Raw genomic sequence first — 7,522 nt, forward strand, 5'->3', positions numbered from 1 at the left:
ATGACCCATGACTTACCAATGACATCTTTCCTTGTGGCTCTCGGCTCAAAGTCCATGGCACAGAGATCAGAAACGGTGATAGGGCACCCCTGCGTGCGCAGTTCGTCCACAGCCTCTTTCATCAAGGATCCATTGGAAGACCTAGGTTCTTGGTGTGCGAAGACGATGAGCACTTTTTTACCTAAATCCAGAGAAGAAATCATTTCTCTTAAAGAGCAATTCCTCTTTGTCAAAATTGAATAAGGACTAAGATAAAAATGAACTATTTTTCAGCAGGAGTATTACAGCAACTGAAGCTAAGAAATGCCAACCTTTGTAGTGAGTTTTTAATCCAGTCACATCATACCTCATTATTACTTGGGTTTACTGATATACAGATACACAATGGGTCAAATTAGGATTCCTCAAAAATCATACAACGAAGGTTTTTAAAAGCCCAAGCAATCTATTTTAGCTTTCCTTTATGAGAAATTATAGCCCTATTCCTGAACATCAAAAAAGTACTGTAACTAATCTTTTGTGCTAACCCTATGTTCACAGGCACCAGCTACTGACACAGTTCTGCTTCCCTTCCTTCAGCCCCATCAAAATTTCACATGTAAATAAGATATCAAACTTGGGCTCCTAGTACAACTACAGGGAAGGCAGGCCCAGGAGGAGCCCTGCTTTGGTGGTATGATGACCAGAAGTCTAAAAAGAGTCCGGTCTTATAGGTGCTGGTGTGTCATTATTACCAACAGCTTCTGAAGTAGTATTTCCCTTCTTCACGTGAGATTATGTACTGATTTTTGGGGGGGTGGGAGGAGGCAACTCTGGTGACTTGTTTAAATTTTTCCAAGTCATGGCTAAGACCAAAATGTTTAAACATTTGATTTGAAATTTTCAGTTTAGGTCTTTAAAGAAAAAAATACAAAAGTTAGTCTAAAGCAAACAATTTCAGGGCATTCAATGGAGTATGAAGGTTGAATTATATGAGTTAGACTAATGATTAATATTGTTTATTTTAACTTCTCATACTCATTTTTTAGTGAATGGACTCTGCTTGGGGGCTTAATAGGAAAATGGAGACAAGGCAACATCTATATCCTTAATTCTCAATTAGAGGCAGTGTTGCCTCCTAGAAGATATTTCACAATATTTGGAGACCGTTCAGTTTTCACAACTTGGGGTGGGAGGGCTACTGGCATCTGGTAGACAGAGCCCCACAGATGCTGCTACACATCCAACAACGCACGAGGCAAAGGCTTATCTGGCCCAAAATGTCATTAGTCCTGAGGTGGAGAAATTCTAATGTATAATATCACATTTAGAGTGGATTTTTACCTTCTGAAATGAAAGGATTTTCATGTTATGTTGTTGAGAGAGAAAAAGATGTCACAGAATAGGGTGTTTGTCATGAGCAGGGACACAAGTGAAGATGGGGAGTCATACTGAATTTCTAACCATGGTTACTCCCAGGCCTCACTCACTCAACTATTTATTGAGCATCTACTATTCCCAGGGATCACTCCACAGACTGGACAACATGGCCCTTACTTTTGAGGAACTTATATTTTGGTAGGATTTCTTTTTTTAAGATATTTTATTGATTATACCATTACAGTTGTTCTATTCTCCCCTCATACTCCTCCACCCTGCACACCCCTCCCCCACCCTTCCCCCCCCTTCAGTTTATGACCACGTGTCTCAAGTTCTTTAGATTCTATATTTCCCCTACTATTCTTGCCCTCTCCCCTATCTATTTTTTACTTACCATCTATGCTACTTATTTTCTGTACCTTCTCCCCCCTTCTCCTCCTCCCACTTTCCTGTTGCTAACCCTCCATGTGTTCTTCATTTCTATGGTTCTGTTCCTGATCTAGCTGTCCTGTTGGTTTGCATTTGTTTTAGGTGCAGTTGTTAGTAATTGTGAGTTTGCTGTCCTTTCACTGTTCAGGTTTTCTATCTTCTTTTTCTTAGTTAAGTCCCTTTAACATTTTATATAATAAGGGCTTGGTGATGATGAACTCTTTGAATTTGATCTTATCTGAGAAGCACTTTATGTGCCCTTCAATTTTAAATGAAAGCGTTGCAGGATAGAGCAACCTTGGGTGTAGGTCTTTGTATTTCATGACTTGGAATACTTCCTTCCAGCTCCTTCTTGCCTGTAAGGTCTCTTGAGAAATCCGCTGATAGTCTGATGGGAACTCCTTTGTAGGTAACTGTCTCCCTATCTCTTGCTGCTTCTAGGATTGTCTCCTTCATTTTAATCTTCACCAATGTAATTATGATGTGCCTTGGTGTGTTCCTTCTTGGGTCCAACTTCTTTGGGACTCTCTGAGCTTCCTGGATTTCCTGGAAGTCTATTTCCTTTGCCAGACTGGGGAAGTTCTCCTTTATTATTTGTGCAAATAAGTTTTCCACTCATGGCTGTTTCTTTTCCCCTCTGGTACCCCTATAATTTGGATGTTGGAACGTTTAAAGATGTCCTGGAGGTTCCTAAGCCTCTCCTCATTTTTCTGAATTCTTGTTTCTTCATTCTTTTCTCGTTGCATGTTTTGTTCTTCCTTCTGGTCCACCCCCTTGATTTGAGTCCCAGTTTCCTTTCCATCACTATTGATTTCCTGTGCATTTACCTTCATTTCAATTAGTTTAGCCTTCATATATTACTCTAATTTGTGGCTAAAATCAACCAGTTCTGTGAGCATCCTGATCACCAGTGTCTTGAATTGTACATCTGATAGGTTGGCTATTACTTGGTTGCTTAGAGTTATCAGCTCTGGGGCTTTGAGTTCTTCTTAAGCCATATCTTGGAGTATTGGTGGCTGTTACATATGAGGAGCAGAGCCCTAGGTGTTCACCAGGGCTGGGCCACTCAGTTGCTGGGTTATGACACTGTATGTGTCGGTAGGGCCAAACGAAAGCAATGGCAGGCCCCCTCTCCTACCTCCTGCCGCCATGGCCTGGCCACTAGGTCTGTCCAACTGCACGCAAATTTGTGACTGCAGTCAGCCCGCCGCCCCAAGCCCTCACTGGGTCAGCCTGGGGTCGGGGGATCTTTCTTGCCTGTCCCTGTTCTGCTGCTGGCTCCGCCCCTCTTACCGGTCTGGTTGAACGGTTCGTTGTTGTTGGACTTCCGTATAGTTCAATTTTCTTTTGCTTGACTGCGTCTTTGTTCTCCAAACCTTTGTTGTATTCAAACTTGGTTGTGGGAGAAGGCACAGTGTTTCCACCTATGCCTCCATCTTGGCGGAAGTCTCTGGTAGGATTTCAATAGACAATAACGCAACAAAATACAAAATAAGGTAATTCAAGGTAGTGATCCACATTATAAACAAGTGTTATACACTTCAGTGTTGCATGGATTTTTAAAACATACTCAATTTTAATTAAAATTTTAATTAAAAAAGTTTCACTCTCCCATAGTTAATAGTCACCTGCCATATTCTAGGATGATGAATTGTTTTCTCTGACAGGTCAGAGGAAGGTTTGTTATTGATCCTGGGCACAGAATGATTCCTTGTAGACGGCCCCAGACTTTCAGATGTGGTTATTCTCCTCAGTGACCTCAACAATCTAGAAGAGAAAAACAAACACTTGAGGGAGGTGGGGAGACAAGGTGGCGAGGCTGATGTACTGGTTCTAAGCCTCACTATCACTTTGTGGAAGACATGCAAACATACCAGGAAAAAGGATTTTCAAGAGAGGAAAGGAACCACCCTTTCTACCTCCAACGCCACTGTGGTTCTTATGAAAAAGATTGTGGAAAAGAGGGGCAAAAAAAGGAGGCAGTTCTTAAGTTTATCCTCGACTACACCCACCCATTAGAAAATAGAGCCATGGATGCTGCGAATCTTGAAGAGTTTCTTCAAGAGAGAAACAACATTATTGCCAAAGATGGGAATCTTTCTGGAGGGCTATAATCACTGAAAAAAGAAAGAGAAAGACCACTGTAACTTCTGAGGTGCCTTCTCCCAAAATGTATTTGAAATATCTCACCAAGAATACTTGAAGAATAATCTCCATGATTGGTTACATGTAGTTGCTAATACCAAAGAAAGTCACAAGTTGTGTTACTTCCACATTAACCAGGATGAAGAGGGGGAAGATGAAGATTAAAACTCGTTTACCTGGCACATTTTCTATGAGTTTTTGAATAAAACTTGGGAATCAATAAAAAAAGATGGAAGGAACTCTGGAGATCCAGGCCTCAAAACGACAGGTCATACGGGATGTCAAACCAAATTTTTGTTTGAGAGGACTCAGAACCTTCTGTGAAGGCAGCCATAGAGGAAAGGTCCTGGGGAATGAGACATCTCATAGGAAGCAGCATTGTGCCTCTCTGTCCTTCCTCCCTCTCCCAAATGTTCCTTCCACATAATCAGTGAGGCTGAATAAAGGGCAGGAGTATTGGGAAGAAATGTCACAGCTACTATGACTACCATGGTCTACAAACTACAAGAATGTCTGAGAAGAGCAAGACAGATAGCACAGACGCATGGAGGCTGGCACATAATATGGCTCTGAAAAAAAATTAGCTCTACCCTGACTGCCTCACAGACATGATGGAGGCCTGAATCTTCACTAACTGGCTTCATTCCGGGAAGCAATGGTCCTCTAACACACATGCTTCCTCTGCCGGAAAACATCAGCTCAGAGCCTGTGACTCAAGGACAGTGTGGGGATGCTGCCTAAATAATGATTTCAATATGAGTGCATCTTTACAGGATAACAACAATGATGACGAAACAGAGACAGGAATCGGGCTTATCCATTGGCACACTGGAATCTGGAGCAGAGCCTGAATCAGCACCTTCCAGGGTGCTGGGTACTGGCCAGGAGATAAAAAGCTAGGATATGCAGAATATTGCCAGGAAGTAAAAGTAAAGTACAAGAGAATGTGCTCCCTGTCCTGGAGACAGAAGTAAAGAGAGACTTAAATAATTGTCAGTGAAGCTGTGTTGGAGGAAGGCAGGGCAGTTGAAGTGGAGATGGAGCAAACAGTCCTGATCAGTCAGAAGATAGGAACTTCAATGCCCTCCTGTCTCAAAGGTGATTTCAAGTCCTTTCCCATTCCCTTAAATTGACTATTGAACAGTTAGGAGCCTGCTTCTTTGGCTACTCAACATCCCTTCTTGTTCTTTAACAATCCCTGAATTTATTCACATGTCAATGTGCTCAACTAGACCATATTTCCTAGACCCTCTTGCACTAAAGTGTGGCCACTGAGGTGGACACATCCTTAAAGAAGCTGACTCTGTTGGGATGGGGTGAGGAGAGGGAGGTACCATTCTGGCCCCTTGCCATTGGCCTTCTTCTGAGTTGGACTGTGGAATGACAGTGAGGACTCCATGAGTCACCTCCTTACCCTGAGGGTAGAGTAAGGATGGTAGAGCAGAAACCTGAAAGGCACCTGGATTCCTGATGCTTTGTTAGAGCTGTGAGATGGTTCTGAACTGCCAGCCTCCAGACTGCTTTACCTGAGATGAAATTCTAAATTGTGTTTAAGCCCTTGGAGTTGACTATTACTAGCAGTGAGTGGGACACAATTCCTAACTGATCTATACATTCATTCAGCTGGATCCCTGCCTTGGAGGATTCACCCACCCTCTGGTCAGGTACTGCACTAGGTACTGAAGCTACTGTGCTGAACCAAAGAGGCAAAATGGAATTTTACTCTGGGGTTGTGGGGTTGGGGAGGCAGGCAAAGCAACAACAGAATTCTAGATAGTGATAAGTACTAATAATAATGCTAATAGTGACAGTGATAAGAAAATAAAGTACTTTAGCAGATAAAATGGCGGTAGTGTACTTCACATTTTGCAACAGAGGCGCCCACAAGGTATCTCTGAGCATGAATGAATGATGGTATGGACCAAGCCATGCAGAAATCTGGGTGCAGAGCAGGTAAAAGGCATAAGGTAGGAACTAACACGGAGTTTTCTAAAAAGAATCAGTACATATCACATTCCTATTTAAGATGCTCCATTGGCTGTCTTGTTATGCTTAGAATAACCTCCAGACTTCCAGCCAAGATGGAGGTGTACACTTTCACTCCTCCCACAACCAAAAGGACAACAGCAAATTTTAAAACAAAATATAACCAGAACTGCCAGAAACCCTACCGGTACAGAAGTCTTACAATCAAGGAGTTAAAGAAGAAATATTCATCCAGACAAGTAGGAGGGGTGGAGACAGGCAGCTGGGGTGGAGAGGACTCATGGCAAGGCAGTGGCTGGAGGACATGGCAGAGCAGTGGCTGGTAGAGTGGGTGGTCCCACATTTGCGCTGGTGTGGATAACCCAGGAGGAAAAACTGGGGAGCAAGTCAGACTGCACCATGCAGGGTTCCAGTGCAGGGAGATAAAGCCTCAAAACCTTTGACTGAGAAACCGTGTAGGGGTTTTGGAAGCAGGAGAAACTCCCTACCTCACAGGGGAGTTGATTGGAGAGACCCACAGGGTCCTCGAATGTACACAAACCCACCCACCTGGGAATCAGCACCAGAAAGGCTCAATTTGCTTGTATGTAACAGAGGAAGTGACTGAAAGTTAGCAGAGAGCTGAGCAAGCAGCATTGTTCCCACTCCAACCCCTCCCCCACATATAGCACCACAACACAGCAAAGAGGGCTGCCCCACCTCGGCCAATACCTAAGGATCCACCCCTTATTATGTAACAGGTGCACCAAGACAAAAAAAATGACCCAAATGAAAAAAGAGATCAAAGCTCCAGAAAAAGTTCCGCCAAGATGGAGGCATAGGTGGAAACACTGTGCCTTCTCCCACAACCAAGTCTGGATACAACAAAAGTTTTGGTGAACTACCACACACCCAGAGGCCAGAAAACCGAATTATACGGAAGTCCGACAGCTACGAACCGTTCAACCAGGACGGTAAGAGGTGGAGCCTGCAGCGGAGCTGGGTCAGTCAGGGCAGATCTAGGAGCGCAGGCAGCCCAGAACTAGTCGGGGTGCGGAACAGACTGACCAAGGTCGCACATTTGCGCACAGTGAGACGGATCACACAGGCCCGAGGGGGCAAACCCAGTGGTGGAGGGCTGACAGCGGTGGCACACCCGCGTGCCGAGGAGCGGGGCGGCGCGTGGCCCTGGTGACGGTGGTGGCTGCGGTGCTGGTGGGGGTCGCGGTGGCGGCGGCGGGAGCCGGAGAGAAGCCATTGTCCCTCTTTGACCCCGCCCCCACATACGACCTCACAACCCAGCGACTGAGTTGCCCTGCTCCGGTGAAAACCTAGGGCTCCGTTCCTGCTACTTAACAGGCACAAATAGCCCAAAGGATGGCTCAAGAAGAACTCAAAGTCCCAGAGCCAATAACTCTAAGCGACCAACAGATTGCCAGGCTCTCAGAAGCCCAATTTAAAACACTATTTATCAGGATGCTCACAGAATTGGTAGAGTACAGTCACAAATTAGAGAAACATATGAAGGCTAAACTAATTGAAATGAAGGGAGATGTCCAGGAAACCAATAGTGATGGAAAGGAAACTGGGACTCAAATCAATGGAATGGACCAGAAGGAAGAAC

This window comes from Sturnira hondurensis, unplaced genomic scaffold, assembly GCF_014824575.4.
Source record: "Sturnira hondurensis isolate 20B ecotype Veracruz unplaced genomic scaffold, ASM1482457v3 Scaffold0022549, whole genome shotgun sequence".
NCBI lineage: Eukaryota > Metazoa > Chordata > Mammalia > Chiroptera > Phyllostomidae > Sturnira > Sturnira hondurensis.